Source organism: Cervus elaphus, chromosome 23 (assembly GCF_910594005.1).
Source record: "Cervus elaphus chromosome 23, mCerEla1.1, whole genome shotgun sequence".
Classification (NCBI taxonomy): Eukaryota; Metazoa; Chordata; class Mammalia; order Artiodactyla; family Cervidae; genus Cervus; species Cervus elaphus.
In genome coordinates this window covers 78,474,422-78,493,514 of record NC_057837.1, presented here as the reverse complement: position 1 = coordinate 78,493,514, position 19,093 = coordinate 78,474,422, and the positions used below count along the sequence as shown (strand labels likewise).

The 19,093-nt window shown below is 52.2% G+C and overlaps 1 protein-coding gene and 1 long non-coding RNA gene across 7 annotated transcripts in view; both read left to right on the top strand.

Annotated features, from left to right (window-relative positions):
* Positions 1 to 19,093, top strand: part of NFATC2 (nuclear factor of activated T cells 2) — a 158,561-nt gene that overhangs the window by 49,232 nt on the left and 90,236 nt on the right. The gene's annotated exons all lie outside the window — the stretch shown is intronic.
* Positions 225 to 8,586, top strand: LOC122681965. The gene is made up of 3 exons (XR_006337170.1): positions 225 to 5,193; positions 5,225 to 5,229; positions 8,577 to 8,586. It is a non-coding gene; the product is annotated as an uncharacterized LOC122681965 (long non-coding RNA).

Sequence of the window (19,093 nt, the reverse complement as noted above, 5' to 3'; positions counted from 1 at the left end):
GACACGGGTCACAGGCAGGAGGCACGGTTCGGCTGTAGTCTTGGGGAAGGCTGGAGCCCCAACGGTTGAGCAGGCCTGCCCCCGCCACTGTGATGCTCCTGATTTCAGAGGGGAGTGACCTTCTGGGGCTGGCTTGACCCGGCCTTTTCCTTTAAAGGTGAGGGTGGGGTGGGGTGGGGATGCTGAGGCCAGCTTTAGGAGGAGCCTTCCTCACCACCCCGCCTTTGTCTGTGTACCAGGCTCTTGATTGTAACACTGGCCGTTAATTAAAGCCTTTTTTTTTTTTTTTTAATAAAAGAGTACAGACCAAACCAAGTGTATCTGTGGGCCAGATGTAGCCCTCCTGGTGACCTTGGCAGGGGCTGGAGTGCCCCTGTAGGCCTTGTAAAAGCAGGGAGACAGGTGCTGGCCTCCAAGATGAGCCAGGTGGGGAGCAGAGGGTCCTGGAGGCGGGCGGCGTGGGGTTGGACGGTGCGGGGAGCCCCCCGACTGCAGACGGGAAACACCGAGGGAAGCACCAGGTGCTCACGTGATGATAGAAATGATCATGGGTGAGCAGCAGACCTCGCCCACCCCTCGCCCCAGTGTAAGCAGAGAACAGAGGCTTCTCAGATCTTGAAGGACTAACTGTTCCAGAAAGAGAACGGTGCTTGCAGTGCGTCTGGCAACCAGTGGGAACACAGAGAGGAAGCTTCATTTGTTCAGGAACAAATCTGTGGGTCCCTGTTGAGGGCCGGGCGGGGGATAGAACAATAGCGGCTACGTGTGCTGAGCATCTTCTGGGGACTCTCCTGCGAGTGAGCTGCTTAATCTTTGTAGCCACGCCGTGGAGTGTGGGTGGTAGGATGACTCTCGTTTTGCAGACAAGGACATTGGGTCACAGAGAGGGCAGGCAACTTGGCTGATGTCACCCAGCCGGTGAGTGGCGGCTCTGATGTGGACACAGGAGGTATACAGGCGGAACCCGCGCTGAGCCCCTGGTCCGTGCTGCCTTTTGGAAGGAGAACCATCCTCTGAATCCTGGGAGATGGCGTGGAGGTTAGAGCTGCTTGTTCTGAGCCTCCCAGAAGACTGTGGGCTGGTTCTGCCCATAATCGTGTCTGTTTATTGAGCACTTACTATGTAACAGGCACGTCGCATGGAGCGGCTCAGGCAGGCATGCTGTCCCTACCCTGTGAACAAAGCTTGGAGGTGTTGAGTGCCTTCCCCAGGGAGCAGACGGTCACTAGTGACTCTGACCAAGCTTCCCCTGTGTGCCACCTGCAGGAGGTACTATTAACCCCCTTTACAGATGAGGAAACTGAGGCCGAAGGTCACACCACTTAGCAGAGAGGGCGATACTAATGCCTGCTTCCTAGGGTTTTTGCAAAGATAAATGACTTAAGATGGGAAGATGCATATAACGGGGCCTGGCATGCACCGAGCACTCCCCGTGTGTGCATCATCCGTGTTTCCTGTTATTATTTATCTTCCTCTGGGCCATCCTGTTAGGATAAAGAAGGGAGCCTTTTTTTCTCGCGTGGAAGTTTGGTTTCATGAACTCGATACTGATGATACGATGACACGCGTGCTCGTCATTTGCTGGCAGGGGCCCTGGGTGAGGTCAGAGGACTCGCTCAGGGTTGCGTAGCTGAGATATGGTGGAGCTGAATTTATATTAAAGTTTATTTGTGGCTGTGCTGGGTCTTTGTTGCGCTGTTTGGGCTTTCTCCAGTTGCAGTGAGCGGAGGCCTCCATCTGGTTGTGGGGCGTGGGCGTCTCCCTGAGGGGGCTTCTCTTGTTGCCAAGCACAGGTTCTAGGGCACGCGGGCTCAGTAGTTGTGGCCCATGGGCTTCGTTGCCCCATGGCACGTGGCATCTGCCCAGACTGGGGATCGAACCTGTGTCCCCTGCACTGGCAGCTGGATTCTTAACCGCTGGACCACCAGGGAAGTCCTGGAGCTGAATCTGAAAGCATACCTGTCGGGCTCCTTGGCCAAACTATTTCCCCTGCTGTGTATGGTCCTCAGGCTCACTGCTTAGGCGTGGCTGATTCTGAGCATTCTGACTCAGGTTTGAAAAAGTTTTTGTGGGGGTATGTGTGTGTGTGTATGTACATAGATATAATATTTTTATGTAAATGTATAAATACACATATGTATACTATATGTATATATGTGTTTATGTGCATCAGGTATGTGTAATGTGTAGTCATATATATGTAATTTTTGTTCTGTTATTTTTCTTATCTTAGTATGTATTCAGCATTTGAAAAATATATAAAAAAGAAAGCAGACAGCCCCCTTGTCACCTGGAGAGAACCAGTCTCATTGCTTTGGTGTTTTCCTCCCAGTAAAGTTTTCCCCACGCTTGCACACTTAAGCGCGTAGCACCTAGCTCCTGCCTTGCCCCCTCCTTTGTTGAGTCTCTGTTTATTTTCATGCTATCCGGGGGAAAACAGCTAAGAGCCAAGTAAGGTTGGGGACTGCTTTACGCGCCTTCTGTGTGTAAGTGGGTACAGTGCCGCCATGATTTCCAGGCAAGACCTGAAGGCACAGAGAGGTTAAGTCACTTACCTAAGGTCACACAGGAAGTGGGTAAAGCTTGAACTGAGCCTGGAGGCTCTAGCTCCAAAGCCTGCACCCTTAGAAATCTCTGATGATCCTGAGATAATTTTCCAGGTTGCTCCTAGGGGCTTCTGTTGTTGCCTAGGTATTTTGGAGAAAAAAAAAATCAGGAAATAAATCTAGTCTGTTTGCACATGAAGACACATTTTCCCCTTGCCAGGGCGCTTGGTCTCGGGCAGCGCATCGCCCCTCCTCGCACCTGGGTTCCTGCCCACCGTGGGTTGTTCTCGTCACACTAGTTGGTGTGACTGAACAAGAATCAGCTGACCCCTGGGGCCTCAGGGTCCCTCACGGCGAGTTGGGCAGCGTGTTACTTCTCTGTCAGGATCTAGAGGAGATGAGCATGTGTGAGACAGTGCTGAATACAGCCACCTCTGGTTTCCTGTATCACTCACTTTTGGGGAAGGAAGTGCATTCACATGATGCAGAATTCAAAAGATACAAGAGACGCACAGGACAAGACTTACCTCCCTGCTCAGACCCGGGGGGCGGGGCACCCGTCTCCCTGAGGCGCCAACGTCGCCAGTTTCTTGAGTCCTTCAGGAGGCGGTTTGAGTCCGTCCGTGTTGTCATTGCCATCATCACTGGTGTTGTAATTTATAAAGGGTTTGGCAGAATGCCCTGCATATTTAAAATTGCCAATAAATGATTCGATTAAGGCCATTATTACTGTGGAGCTTAAGAAGGCATCACATTTTGATTTTCCGACTAGGAGGTGAAACTGAGTAGATCTTCTTGGCATCATTTATTTAGCTAAATAGACCTCTCTCATTCAAACTTAGGTTGCTGTTAAGGGAATTACATCTCCCTAGTTTAACATTTATTGTCAAACTGTAAATACTTCCCTAATGAATACAAGTTTTGGAAGCTGCCTCAAGTAAATGTTTGTTAAGCCTTGGCTTTACCTGTCGCTAGGAATAGTGATGTAAAAGACTCCATCAGCCTACACTGGCTGTATCCCACATCTATGCCTGTATCCTTTCTCTCTCCATCCAAAAATGATACATTGACAATAAAAGCTATGGATGGTATCAGTGTGGGCAGGATAGCCTGGTTAAAAAGTAGCGAGAAAAGCATGGAGTAGGATTGAGTGGTTTTCCAGCCTCTCTTATTTATTCAACAAACATTGATAGGGCTTTCACCACACGCCAGGCTCCATGCTGGATTCTCCTCACTCAGTTCAGTCCATGGACCAATAGCACAGACTTACCCTGGGAGTTTGTTCAAAATGCAGAGTCCCAGGTTTCTCCACAGTCTGCCAAGTTGGAACCTGCCTTGTATAAGATCCCCTGAAGATTCATGTCCTTTTGGCAAAACTTTGCTGACTGGAGATGGGGATAGATTAGTGAACAGAACAGACAAAATCCCATGTTCTCACAGAGTTGGTGTTCTGATGAAGCGAGACACACAGCAAAACAAATAAATCTAGTGATAAAAAAAAAGCAATAAGAAGAAAAATAAGGCAGGATGGGAGATGGAAGATGATTGTGAGTTGGTGAAGATGCTGTCTAGGGAAGAACTTTCTGAAGAGGTAAGATTTAACCAGATTTTCGAGTCAGGGAGAGAATAAGTTGTGTCACTGTCTTGAGGGAAAGTGCTGGAGGAAGGGAACGGTGAGTGCAAAGGCCCTGAGGCAGGAGCCTTCTTGGTATCCACTTTGGACATTAGTTCAGAGGTGGGTTCTGATCAGGAATTAAGTATTAATAGTGAACATGTCCCCCCCCCCAACCCTGCATATGACCTTTGCTGTGGTATTTGAGTGCCTTTTATATAACCATGGGATGTAGACAGAGGTCCCCAAGTCACAGCCCAGGGAAGTCTTCTGTGTCATTGGGCACAGTTGCACAGGCTGTGCACTGCACAAGGGCATCCATTCACATTTGCATATTTGTCAAGACAGTGTCCTGACACATGCCTTCTAAGGGTGCACGTGGAGAGGTGTCTTTTCCTAATTTGTACAAGAACGCCAGGCAACCTAGCGATGGCCCTGGTGATATAATTCTTAAGAAGAGGAAAAATCTGAGTGTGAGTATGTTTCAGTTAGGGACATTCATCAGCCTTTGATATACTACCTGGTCCTTTAAGACATTTGACTTTACCTGTTGGTGGCAAGAAGGGCATTTCTGCTCGTCTGAAAGGCCTCCCTTCTCCGGTCCTTTCTTTCTCCCGTGGGGGTTTTGTTGCTTTCTCCTTCTGCCCTCTCACCAGCCGGCGGGGAGCCTCGTCAGCTTCCACCTCTGCCCGAGGCTGAGGGTGCAGCCCGCCCGCACGCTTCTCCTCTCTGAGCCGTGGGCGCCTTGGCTCTGAACCAGGGGGCGCTGCTCTGGAAGCGCCCTCCCACCCCTGCACCTCCGTGAGTCTGTGGCTCAGATCAGTAGGTGTCACCGAGTAAGAAGTGCCTGCGTTTAGTTCTGTTCGCTTTGAGGTGGAAGGTGGAGGCTCCAGCTTTTTGTCGCCTCGGCCTGCATCACTTGCATCATTTCCTACCTCCAGAGTTGACTCATTCATGGACTTGAAGCTGACTGGTTTAGAGTTTGGGGATCCTTGAGCTAGAAGGAGACTTAGAAATCATCTAGCTGAATGACTGGTGTGTCGGCTTCATGCCATGTTACTGAGAGGTTTAGTTACCATTTCACTGAGGGCCTCAGCTACCATTTCACTGAGGGCCTCAGTTGCTGTTTTACTGAGGGCCAAACTTTTTGCTCAGTTAATGTCTCATTCCATCTCACACTGCGTACTTGGGGTCGGTACCATCATCACTGGCTTGTGTTTATCAGATGGAGGCTCAGAGAGATGATATGAATTATAAAGATTATTCAGTGACTAAATCGGCAGAGCCACCACTTGGAGTGTTAAAAGCAGAAGTTGGGAATGTATTTTTTATCAAGCATGTACACCATGCCAGGCAGTAAGCATCACCTTGCCTTACCCATAGTCCCCTATAAATTGGGTACTATAATGAGAAAGCTGAGCCCTAAGAAACGTGTGGCTTGCCCAGGGTAAGCCTTATGCCGAGAGAACGTGGAACTGTTTCCGATTTCTGATCTTTCTCTCCTTCTCGTGCGCATCTCTCAGCACCCTGCTCGCCTGTCGGCATCCGTCACAGGCCTTTGTGTCTGTGCCAGGGAGGGTGATGCTGGTACTTCAGGGCCCCCGGCCCCGCCACACTCCCCACCTCCCCTCTGCCCCCCGGGGCGCTCACCCTCCCTCGTCTGGGTGGCAGCTACGGCTTCCTGACTGCTTCCCGCCCTCCGCGTGTGCCCCTCGGCCAGTCTGCTCCCCACACAGCGGCCAGAGGGGCTGCTTGAGGCGTGCATGGGTCCGCAGCCCTCCCCGGCTCTGAGTCATGCTGTGTCCCCTCCCGACCCGGTCACATGGGCTCCCTACCATGGCCTGCGGGGCCCTGTGTCCCCAGCTCCCTGCCTGCCTCTCTGCTCGTCCTGACGCCTGCCACGCTTACCCTCCGCCCCTCGCTCTTCTGCACGTCCTGCCGCAGGGCCTCTGCACTTGCTCTCCACGTTCCCAGATGTCCACACGGCCCTTCTCTCTGCTTCACTCCAGTCTCACTTTGCTGGGCACCACTAAGAAGCTTTCCCTGATTCCTCTGTCAGAACAGCTACCCTCTTCCTCTGCCACCCCTGGTGGCTCAGCGGGTAAAGCCTCTGCCTGCAAGGCGGGAGACCTCGGTTTGATCCCTGGGTCAGGAAGATCCCCTGGAGAAGGAAGTGGAAACCCACTCCAGTACTCTTGCCTGGAGAATCCCACGGATGGAGGAGCCTGGTGGGCTACCGTCCACGGGGTGGCAAAGAGTCGGACACGACTGAGCGACTTCACTTTCTTCCTTTCCTCTGCCGTCCGCTCCCTTTCTCTTGATGGTTTAATAGCCTGAGATAGTCTTCCTCCCTCCTCTCCTCCCACCGCTCCCTCCCATCCGCCCACCCTCCATCACAGGTCCATCCCAGGCCTGGGCACCGTGCCTGTCACTCAGAGGCACCTAATGGGCATGGGCGTCAGTTGAGGGACCATCCCCGCTGCCCCTCGGGGGCCTTGGTGAGCCCCAGCTGGCCTCAGCCCCGTGGACAGACGATGCCCGGGGGGCAGGGGTGCTGGCCCGGGTGGTCCCTTGGTGGCTTTGCTGTGCTGAAGGAAGCGGAGGAAGGAAGTGACCACAATGAAGAAGGACCCATTCAGAGCCCTGGGACGTGCCCAGGCTTCCGCCGCCCCTGGTCTCCCTGCCCAGCGTGACTGGGGCTCCCCGGAGGCGAACAGAAGTGCGGACTTGATAGAATGGGCACAAGTTAGTTTTATAATGAAGAAGAAGAAGAAGAAAAACCTTATTTTTCACTTTCCTTTTTTAATCGAGAAGTATGCCGTGGGTGTTTCCTTGTGGTTTTTAGTCAAAGGGAGGATTGTTGTGGAGCCCGAGTGCCCCTGGGGGCTGCAGCTTTGCGTGAGTCTAACTTTAACTTTGAACGCGTGCTTTCAGGGCTGTGCTAGGATCGGGCCTCCTGGGCTCCGGCTCCGAACAAGGCAGCAGGCTTCTCTACTGTGCCTCGAGGGCCCTGTCCACGCAGGCCGCCTCCCAGATCTCACCCCATCTTCTTCCTGTTCCGATGACCCCTCCGCAGCCCGTCCTGCAGGGGGAGGGGTCCGGCCGGATGGAAGGAGCTGCAGGAAGCTCGGCGTGGCTGCCCAGTGCGGGAGGCGTCGAATGTGGGCTCCTGGGCTCGGGTTAAAGCTGGTTTCAGGCTCAGCCAGGCGTCTCTACTGAGGACTGGTTGTACAGAAAGGGGATCAGACCGGGAGCCGCCAGAGTGTGTCTAGAGAGTCCGTGTACCCTTCCTGTTGGGCCTGCACCCGTGTGCCCTGCTCCCACGCATTTTGCTGGTGTGTGTCTGATTTTTTGGTGGACTTGTTTCTCTTGTCGGGGAAGCAGAATCGCTCCTTGACGTTCGATCCCCAGTGGGGCATGAGGTTGGGGGCGGGTTGTCGCCCTCTCCTCGGGCGGAGGCACAACCTGAGTCCCGTCTCTGGGCCGGGACAGGAGTGACATTTTTCAGTTGAGGGGTGGGTTCCTTACCTCTTGGGCCCATCTGCCAGCCCCCAGCTAGCTGCTGAGAACAACGTACGTCTTAGGGGACGACATCATAACGCCCGCCCCCGGAACCTTCCAGGGGTATCTGGAAGGTCAGGTCGGGCAGCATCCTTCATTCAGTCAGCAAATATTGACCACGTGTCAGCTCTGCACTCGGGGTGGAGAGAGGGATCGATCAGTCTCTGCCTTCAGGGAGCGCTCAGTCTGCTGGGAGAACTGGACTTGGGAAAACGGGAGGTCTGAGGGAGGCCGTTGAATGAAGCGTTAATAGGGGGAGGGACAGAGTCCGGAGCCCTGGGTGCGCACCCTGAGTCTGCCAGTTACTGGCTGTGTGACGCTGGGCCAGTGACTTAACCTCTCTGTGGCTAAAGTGGAATGGTGACGGTGCTCGGAAAAGAGACGGTGACTGTAAAGCATTAGGCAGAACGCCTGGTAGAATGAGTCCCATGGATGTTAGTTATTATTATTATTATTATTGTTTTTTTTTATGGAGGTAAGGGTAAAGCAGATATGGATGTATTAGAGGGAGGAGGTGGTGAGGGTCTGGTTTGAATGACTCACTCTGCTCAGAAAATCTGGGGCAGCTTCTGGGAGGAGGTGACATTTGAGCGGGGTGTTGAGAGATGTGAGGGAAGAATGTTCCAGGCTTCAGGAACAGCCTAGAAAGTGTGCAGAACTGACGGCACATGATCCTGGAGCTCGTGGCTCGAGTCTGTCCGCGGATGGTTTTAGCAGCTCAGGACGTCAAGCTGACACCAGTTACCAACATTTACAGATCCGGAGATTTCTCTGAAAAGGTTGGATCTCCGGCTGGTGTTAATAATCAGATGATGTGGCAACACTGGGCCCACGTTCTGTGTGGTCAGAGTGCTCAGGAGTTGGGGGGTGGCTGCCCTCCACTGAGGTCAGAGCTGGGCTCCCGGGTGCCCCCAGTTGTAACCAGGTCCAATGTGTTTGTTCAAGTCCTTGCCTGGTTCCTCTGGGCACCTTGTTGGTGACCCTGGGCAGGGATTTGTTACTGGTTGTGGGGAATGCTTGGAAAGAAGTTCCCAGGTCTCACTGATCTTCATGTCTAAGCATTTTTGTTGTTCAATCCCTCAGTCGTGTCCGACTCTTTGCAACCCCATGGACTGCAGCACGCCAGGCTCCCCTGTCCTTCACCATCTCTTGGAGATTGCTCAAACCCATGTCCATTGAGTCAGTGATGCCATCCAACCATCTCATCTTCTGTCATCTCCTTCTCCTCCTGCCCTCAGTCTTTCCCAGCATCAGGGTCTTTTCCAATGAGTCAGCTCCAAGAATAGGTGGCCAAATTTTTGGAGCTTCAGCTTTAGGGTCAGTCCTTCCATGAATATTCAGGGAAAAAAGACTTTGGATTTAGTTAAAGTCTTTTTTTTTTTTTTTTTTTAAATATAGATAGAAGTGAGACTTTGAATTATAAAGTTGAACTTGCCCTCAATAAAAATGACAGTGTTGTCTTTCATTTCAGTAGCGAGGGGTTGGGGTCTGTTCTGTTGCACAGATTTTTCATGGGGCTCAAGGAAGGATAATTGAGATGTGAATTAAATTCTTCATCAGGTGACACTCTGGGGTGTCAGCCTGGCCAGCGTGGTTGATATGAGTTCCTGCACGTGGGAGCTGGGATGAGTGTGTTTATCATGGGTTTCAAGCTCAGAAAGTAACAGAAAGTAACGGAATTGAACCCCACGGATTGAGGACAGGGAGCCAGTTTGCTTCCCTCGGCCCCTCCAAATCCCACGCTTGCTAAAAACAAGGGCTGCAGACTTTATCTGCAGTCTGCCAGTGAGCAGAGGAAATCCCAGCTCAGAACCGGATGAAGCTGAACCCGACAGGACCCATGCGCCCTACGGTTCTGACCCAGCGCCCAGCTTAATCTTGCGCGTTGAAGATGGGATTTGTGTCTCCTCACCCCTGAAATGATGGAGAAGCTGCATTCGCTTTGAGCGGCATATGAGAGGCACACTCAAAGCCCCATCAGAAAGGAGGCTTTGGGGCTGGTGGGGCTCTGGCCCTGCAGACTTGGGCGGGCGCTCGTTCTGCCTGCCAGGAGGTCAGCTCCGAGACCCCGGTGCCCGGACAGGAGGCCGGGGAAGCCTCTGGACTTGCTGCTGGGTCACGGGGTGCATTCGGGTCCCCGTGCAGCCTCCTGTCCCCGCGTGGCTCGCTCGTGGGCGGTGGGCGCCCCCGTTCGCAGTCGCGTTCGGTCCAGCGAGTGGCCGTCTTCTCGCCCATCGTCTCTCTCCACTAACAGAGGCCTTGGGCGTCCGGGCGTCCTCCCGGGCCTCACTCGTCCTTGAGGAGTCAGAGTGAGCGTTTCCTTCTTTCAACAGACTTCATTTCCCTTTCCTTCCAGAAGTCCTCTTGGCAAACTCTGGCTTCTCGGCCTCTCGCCTCCCTGCCGCGGGAGGTGAGAATCTCCTCCTTGCTGTGAGGGGACCGGGCTGGGGGCCCGGGGGGCTCTCCGCTGGCGGCCGAGTTCCAGCCCCTCACCCTTCACGGTCCCCCCAGTCTCTGGACGCAGATGGAGCGGTGTTCAGCTCTTGGCTGGGGCGGGCTGCTGCCGGAGCGAGCAGAGGTCTGAAAATGGTAGCAAAGGAAAGGGCTCTGGGGCCTGAAATAACAAATCTCTTAAGAGTGAAGTGGAGGGGAATCACTGGTGTGTGCTGCGTTTCCACTTGAAAGTAAAAGGACGATTTTTCAACAAAGAGGAAATGGGAGGAGCCGGTGCAGCAGAAGAGCAGCTGGCTGGGGACGCCTCTGGACTCGCCTTTGGTTCCTGGCTGTAACCCCTCCGAGCTGGGTGACTTGGGCGGCTTACTTCGCCTCTCTGAGCTGCCGTCCGGGGGCGTCACAGTGCCCGGTGCCAGGCTTGGCCTGGGCGGCAGCGTGGGCCCCATCCCTTCCTCTCTGTTCTGAGGACTCAGGAGCCGAATGAATGAATGATGACGCTGAGCTGCCTTAGAGAAAGACTTGAAATGGGCGATGGTAACTGACGTTTACGGAGCACTCACTGTGTGCGGGGAGCTGTTCTGAAGCTCTCTGCGTGTGTTATTTAATCCCCGAGGCAGTGGGGACACCTGAGGCGGGTGTCTGTTCTCCCCTTGTACAGACGGGGCGGTGCTCTGTAGCCCCAGTGAATCTCAGATCCGAGACACAGATGGGGCCTGAGAAGGCTGACAGTCAGAGCTGCCGGGTTCCGGGCCAGGCTCTTTGTTCGGTCTTTCTGCCCGTCCCGGTAGGAGAGCATCCTGGTGCCGACGTCAGCACGGGTGAAGGGGCCGTGCGTGGACCGAGCTGGACTCGGTGCTGCCTCTGCACGCTGACCTCTCGGGGGGCCGGCTCGGCCGGGTCTTCTCGGGGCGTTGGGCCAGGCGGCTCTTTCTGCAGAGCTGCCTGGGATGGAGGAGCTGGCTTGCGTCCAGAGCCATGATGGGAGGTTCTCTCCTGCTGCGAGAGGGTGGTCACCGTGTCCACTTGGGGCGGCACCCCCGAGTGGAAAGGTGAGCAGAATGGTCTGTGAGACGGACGCAGGTTCTCTGGTACATCATTAACTTCCCATCATTCAGACATGACATGATGCCACTAAACCTCACCCCGTGTCCACCACAGCCCCGTGAAAACACAGTGAAGAGGATGCCTAATGTGCATTGAGCACTTAACTCTGTACTGACACGGCTGTAAGTTGTCCGTGTGTGTAACAACGTATTTCCTCCTCAAGAGTCTATGAAATAGGCAGGCGCTGTTTCCATTTTACACACGTTTACACACGTTACAAGGCAGACAGGATTTTGGAGGGTCTGAGTGGCTGGTCCCAGGTCACCAGCCAGCAAGTTCAACAGCCAAGACTCGAGCTTGGGTCTGCCAGCTCCCAACCCCGCCCCTGGTCAACACTGCTGGCTTCCACTGCTTTGAAATCCCTTCTTCTGGTTTCCTGATGACAAATCCAGGGCCCAGAAGCTTTGGGTGACTTTGCAAATGCCACGCAGTCCACCGGACGCCCTGGCTTGCAGGCTCAGCACCCTGGCCCCAAACTGAGGGCGCCAGCACGCGATGGTCCAACTCGGTGCCCCCGCGGACACGGTGGTGACCGGAGGACACGGGGCGACATGAAAGGAAGGCGCTTGACCTTGACAGGGGCCCAGCCCCAGCGCTCGCTGGATGCAGTTAAAAGCAGAGTTCCCGATAAGGAGACGCTTTATCAGGCCTCTTGACAGGCCGCGCTTCCTCCCTTCTGCAGCGCGAGCCTTAAACCTCTTCCAAGCCCCTGGCATGGGGCCTCGGCCGCCTCCCCCTCCCCCCCGGGGCTCTGGCGGGCGGGGGAGGCCATTAGCCATGGGAGTGGTCCTGGGGGTGGGTGGCTGCCAACCCTTTGAAACCATCCAGGGGGCGGCCCACGCCGCCCTTATCTTGGCCTGTTGGTGTTTCTGGGCCGGAAAAGGGAAGCGCAAAGAGGAAAGCCTTTCTCCTGTGGCTTTTGTGTTTGGTTCACATTAAATGAGGCGGGGTCGGGTTTTGTTGTTTGTTTTCCCACTTTTCAGCGCGAGGATGATGGATGGCCCTTGGCGGTGCTGGCGCCCGGTTCTCCGGGGGTGGCACGCCACCCGCCCGGCTGCGCTCACGCGAACCCGCCCCTGGCCAAAGCCGGAGTCTCCGCTGTGGCTCCTGGACGAGCCCAGGGGGCTGTGCCGGGTCTGAACGGGGGTCCCTGGGCTCCCGGGGTTAGCCCCCGGAGCTCCGCCAGCGCCCGGCGGTGCCAGGGTGCGGAGGGCTGTGAATTCATTCACTTCCAGGCCCTGGCAGCCAGCGGCCTTGTCTAGACAGGAAGACGTGTGTGATCGGATTGAAAGACCAGGCTCCTGCTGGGTGAGAAGGAGCCCGGAGCATCGGGGTCCCGGATCCGGCCCGAGCGGAGCCCAGGCTGGTGTAGCAGGACGTTTGTGGAGCTGCGTGTGGAGGGCGGGCCGCGGGGAGACAGGGCTAGACCTAGAGAGATCCTTAGGTCGTTCTTGGAGAGATGGGCGGGGCGAGCCTGTGTGCGTGCTGCCCGTTGGTGGGACAAGAATGAGAAGTGGATAGATGGATGCATGAGCAGCTATGCGTGTGCACAGATGTGTGTAGAGACCCGTGTGTACCCAGGGGTGCCCCTGCTGATTTGTACTGGTTTATGGGAGTCCACTGTTAAGTTTTCAGGATTCTGCTATGTTTTCCTATAACGTATACCCCTGAGGTTATTTACATCCATTGTCTCCCTACCATGGAAATCATGGGTAGGGTCCACCACTGAACATCCCTTCCCAAACCCGGTAACTTTCCATTAAGTGAAAGTCACTCAGTCGTGTCTGGCTCTTTGCAATTCCATGGAATTCTCCAGGCCAGAATACTGGAGTGGGTAGCCTTTCCCTTCTCCAGGGGATCTTCCCAATCCAGGGACTGAACCCAGGTCTCCCACATTGCAGGAGGATTCTTTACCAGCTGAGCCACAAGGGAAGCCCCAGAATACTGGAGTGGGAAGCCTATCCCTTCTCCAGGGGATCTTCCCAACCCAGAATCGAAGTGGGGTCTCCTGCACTGCAGGCGGATTCTTTACCAACTGAAATCAACCATGGTGGGAATATTTACACCATGGAAACTGGCAAACCCTACAAACTGAGGTGTTTCCCATGGAGAACTGGCCCACCCTGGAGACCTCGCAGGTGCACACGCAGAGTAAGGAAGACGGGCAGGCTGGCAGATGGCTCCCTGAAAAAACGGGCACTTTTGGTTACAGGAACATGCATCAGTGTTACACCTCTGTGGGTTTCCTTTCTCCACTTCCTTCTCCGCACACAGGACCCCTCTGCTAGCACACAGGCCGGGCCGTGGTACCTTTTCTTCTTGCAGAGCTTCTCAGCTCCTTGAGCAAAAGGTTTGCTGAGCCTCTCCTGTGTCCGGCGCTGATCCAGGTAGATTTTCAGCCAGTCCCCTGATGATCGCCTGGCTCCCAAGTCTGCCTGTCTTTCCCTAGCACTGCCTCTAACGGACTTCTCAGTCAGTTAGTGTTCTTCAAACTGGGGTTCCCTGGGCCTTCCTAGTCAACGAATTCTGTGGTACTTAATCAGCATTTAAAAAAGCATTTCTAATTGTTTTCTTGGCACCTTTATTTTGCTGGGCATTTATGTGCACCTTTGATTGCTGACTGGTGATCCTGCTTTCCTATTTGTGGTAGAGACATAAAGTTTAATTAATAATTTTTATTCTTTAAAAATTTTTAATTATGGAAAATTTCAAACATATATAAAATTAGAGAGAGTGGTACAATGAACCCCCTATATACTCATCACTTGACAACTATCAACGTTTTGTCAGCATTTTCTACTGAAGAATTTTGAAGAACATTATTGTATATCCAAATATTTCTAGTAGCTTTAACTCAAGTTTATTAATTCTTTTTTGACATTTTAAAATTGAGGTATATTTGATGTACAATATTATATACTTTATAGGTATATAGTATATAGGAATATAGTGATTAATAATTTTTAAAGGTTATATTCCACTTATAGTTATTATAAAATATTGGCTCTATTCTCTGTGTTGTACAATATAGCCTTTTGGTTTATTTATTCTTATACATAATAGTTTGTATAACTATTTATGGTATACATATCGTATGAGCAAACTCCAGGAGATAGTGAAGGACAGGGGAGCCTGGCATGCTGCAGTCCCTGGGGTCGCAGAGAGTCGGACACAACTTAGGGACTCAATAACAACAGCATTCTATAAATATTTGTATAGCTACATATTATGCAAAAAATGTAGTTTATTTTAAAATGTTTCTACAAGTAAAAATACAAGTTACATTTTAAAACAGAAAGATTTGGTAACTAATGGCCCAGTAACAGCTTAGGAACATGGCTAGAGAATGATCGAGGTCTGGGGACATCGTGTGGCCCCTGGTGGGTCTCCCCCGCTCTGAGGCAGCAGGAGCAGAGTGTCACTCTAGGGTCAGGAGAGTGGACCTCGGAGGCAGACCCGTCTGCTTGGAACCCTCACTTCTCCCTTCCTGGCAGTGTGACCTTGTGTGCCTAACCTCTCTGCGCCTCAGTTCCCTCATAAAATAATAGTGTCTGCCTCGCAGGGTTGCCACGAGGATTGAATGAGTTGATAGCTGTTGAACAATGCCCAATATGTAACAAGCACTCAGTACGTCATTAGCTGGTTCTGTTGTTTTATGATGATGATTAATTATAGCATCCCCCATTATACAAATTTTCCCCAGCATGGCTTTTTTTTGTGTGTGTGAATAGAGAGTACTCAACAAATATTTGTTGACTTGAGTTTTAAATTTTTAGAAAACTGCCAGGCCTGGCACCTTTCAACCAGGAAAAAGCAATTCGGAAACCAGACAGAAAGTAAGCAGCGATTTTATTTCTAGCGAGCACCATCGTCACTCCTGCATGTGTCAGACAGACAGCCTCTCTAGACACTCATTCCAATTGTGCCTAAGAGGGCGAGCAGACTGCCTGCAGTGTCGTTGCCTGAAATGTTTCTGAGCGGTTGGATGTTTTGACTCTCTGTGGCACTTTCAGATTGACTTCAGTACTGGCTCTTAAGAGAAATCAATTTTTATGAAGCCTTGTGCAGCCATACATCTACTCTTTGAACACTGAGTATTTTTTAAATTGAGGTTCACCTAAGCATGGTCATCTAATTCCCACTGAGAGGCAGTCGAGGGGACGTGAAGGTGTGGAGGAAATGATGGAGTGGTGGGATGATGGGTCTTTCAGTTAGGCTTAGGTTACATCTGCCGGAAACCCAAAATAGCTGCTTTAAACACGCAAAAGCTTATGTTCTTATGGGGACAGTCTAGAGATGGGTCCTCCAAAGTACTACAAGGTTATCAGGAATCCAGGCTCCTCCTCTCTTCCTGTTCCGCTCAGGATCACCTCAGAACCCAAAATGATTGTCGGAGCTCCTGCCATTGCATCCACATCCCAAGCAGTATAATTCCAAGAAGAAAGAAGGCAGGACGAAAGGGGCCCTCTCCCCCATTAGCTTCCTCTTGGGAAGCTTTGTGCAAGTCCTCTCCACACTTTTGTTTACTTCTCATTGACTCACACCTAGTAACGTGGCTGCGTTCATCTGCAAAGGGTTGGGAAGTGTGGGTCTCAGGTGGGCTTGTTGCCACCTGAGGTAACAGATTCTGTTACTGAAGAGGGAAAGGGATAATGGGTGGAGAGCAAGTGGTCTCTGCCCCAACAGATGACCTTGAAGAAAGACATTATAACACTGCCTTTACAATGCAATTTAAAATTTTGAGAGATATGAGTCCTTCCTGGATTATCTGACTTTCCATAGCCTGTGGGCTAGACAGTGCTACTGGATGTTGTTCAGTCGGGTCTGACTCTTTGCGACCCCATGGACTGTAGCCCGCCAGGCTCCCCTGTCCGTGATATTCTCCAGGCAAGAGTACCGGAATAGGTTGCCATTTTCTAGCTCAGTGAATCTTTCCAACGGAGGGAATGAACCTACGTCTCTTACATCTCCTGCACTGGCAGACGGGTTCTTTACCACTAACACTATCCTAGGACGCCTAGAGAGGTCAATATTAACCTTGCAGATGTAACAGGGCTTTGGGAGGGGTCCATGGAGGACGCTTCCTGATGAGAGGGCAGGAAAGGTCTATGATGGATGATCCCAGGGGGCTGATTTTGTTCTCAGAGGGCATTTGACAGTGTCCAGAGACAATTTTTGGTCATCACAACTGAGTGGGACAGGGGAGCATCTTGTGGGCGGAGCCAGAGATGCTGCTAAACCTTCATAATGCACAGGACAGTTCTGCCTGGCGCCCCACCCCCGCCCCACGCCCAGACTGGAAAGTGAAAGTGAAAGTCGCTCAGTTGTATCTGACTCTTTGTGACCTCATGGACTGTGGCCCACCAGGCTCCTCTGTCCATGGGATTCTCCAGGCCAGAATACTGGAGTGGGTACCTGTTGCCTGCTCCAGGGTGTCTACCCAACCCAGGAATCGAACCCAGAGCTCCCACATTTTGGGTGGATTCTTTACCAGCTGAGTCACCGGGGAAGCCCAAGAATACTGGAGTGGGCAGCCGATCCCTTCTCCAGCGGATCTTCCCGACCCAGGGATCGAACTAGGGCCTCCTGTATTGCAGGTGGATTCTTTACCAGCTGAGCCCCACGGAGAATGAGCTGACCCCTAAACCAGCCTCAGTCAATCGTGCTGAGGCTGAAAAATCCCGATTCACTAGTTTTTCAAAACCCCACATCTTCAGTAAATTGTGGGACAGTGATAATCTCGGATGTCACCGTCCATCCGGAAAGGTACCTGATTCTCCACCCAGGGCATGTGTGGTCGGTCAGTCTTCTGAGAACAGCTTTCAGCTTTGCAGCCCTGCCCTGAGAGGCTGTCTGCTGAATGAATGAATGAGTGAATGAGCGCGGGGCTGCCTCCAGAAAGAGGTGAGTCAGGCCGGATCGGCCCACATGCTTCCATCATGTTGTGAAAGCCAGCCCCGAGCGGCTCTGCACAAGAACGGGCTCCTTGTTCCTGGATGATGCGATCTGTTGATCTGCCAAAGGGGCCCTGCCTCTCCCCAGGTCACTGACAGAGGCCCGTCTCCGCGCCGTCTCGCCGTGCACACGGTGCGAGGGTTATGCAGAGCCCTCCAAAAACTCACCCTTTGAAACGAAAGAAATTGGATCTTTAAAATCCCAAAATAGAGTGCGGAAAGGTACACATCACGTCTGCCTTCTCCTTTTTTCCCCTTTGTGGCAAAAGTGACTCAGAGTTTTTGGTCTGGATCCAGAGAGACCTGCGTGGCCTTTGGGGTGGGGGCAGGAGGGTGTCGTTTGATTGGGAATAACTCACTGTTTTAATGCCTTGACTGGCTCAGCTGCCTGTCTTGCATTTCACAAGTTCTGCCGTTTCCCACCCCACCATCTCTGGGTTCTTTTTCAGCTTTTGGCCCAAGGGGAAGAGGAGGCTGAGTTTATGCCTCGCCCAGATGGCACTGTCTTTAGTGGAACATTTATGTGAGCTGAGCTGCATTTTCTTTGGGATGTTTCACCGAAGTGTTCAGAGGGGCTGCCCTTGGAGCTGGCTGCGGATTCCCATCTCAGCATCCTTTGGTGTTCACGCAGCCGTGTTGGGTACCACTCTCAGGGTCAGATGGGTGCACACCTTGTGTCTTCATGAGCTACTTTCAGTCCTCCATTGCCCCTTCCAGGGGGCACTCAATTTCTCCCCCTTCCCTGCTTCTCCCAGAGCCCAGGTACCCTGCAGACTTCGTTCCTCAATATCAGGTCGATGCCCTGGGCCAGAGGCTCATGGAGAAATGTTTTTGAAGCTTGCTCTTGCTTTTGTCTGCTCTTCGGGTGAACACAAAGGCCTGTGTCTCACCTTTCCTCACCATCTCCAAGAGGTTGCCAAGTCAATGCCCTTTCAACTCAGTTTCTCCCTATGGTCATCTCTAAATGCTGCTGGAAAAGAGATTGTACACTTAATTTTTCCAGCCTGAGTTTGTCTCCTCTTTGACTTCCAATGGAATTGGCCTGGTATAATATGTCTCTTTCATGGTGAGACACATTCCTGCAGACTGGCTCAAGTGGTAGTGAATTCAGGCAGACTCCAAACATGGGGATTCTCTTCTAGACATGAATAAGTCTCCTTTCTCAGGGTCACTGGAGGATGAATCACTTGGCAGTATGTGGAGCCACATAGGAACCTAAGAATTAATCTGTTCATTTATTTACTCAGCAAATATTTATTGAACATCTGCTATATGCCAGGTACTGTTCAAGATGTTGGGACATAGCAATGAATAAGCTTTCATTTAGCAGACAGACAATCAGCAATGAGCCAATGCGTAAGATAACGCTTATCGAAGGAAATCAGCAGAATTGGTGGAGTGACGGTGGGGAGGCTCTGCTTTAGTCAGGCTGCTCGGAGAAGGTCCTGGATTTAGGCTGAGACTGAAAGAATCCGGGGCTTGCCAGCCATGGGAAGACCTGGGGGAAGAGCGTTCTAGGTTGGAGGAGTGTAAGTGCAAAGGCCCTGGGGTAGGAGCAAACTTAGCTTGTTTTTGGGAGCAGCATGGAGGCCCATGTGGCTGGACCAGAGCAGGGAGATGAGGTTGGTGACATGGGCAAGGGCCAGATGATGTAGGGTTTTGTAGACTGTGACGAAGCTTTTGGATTTTCTAAATGCACCTGAGGATTATTACCTTTTAGAGACCAAAGAAAACTTTTCAAGGTGGTTTCTTCCAAGACCTTAGACTAGAAGGAAGAATTTCATTGTCCAAAGTCACCCAGCCATAGGTGAAGGGATATTCATGCGAGTTGACTTTTATTGAGTGCTTGCAGCATGCTTTGT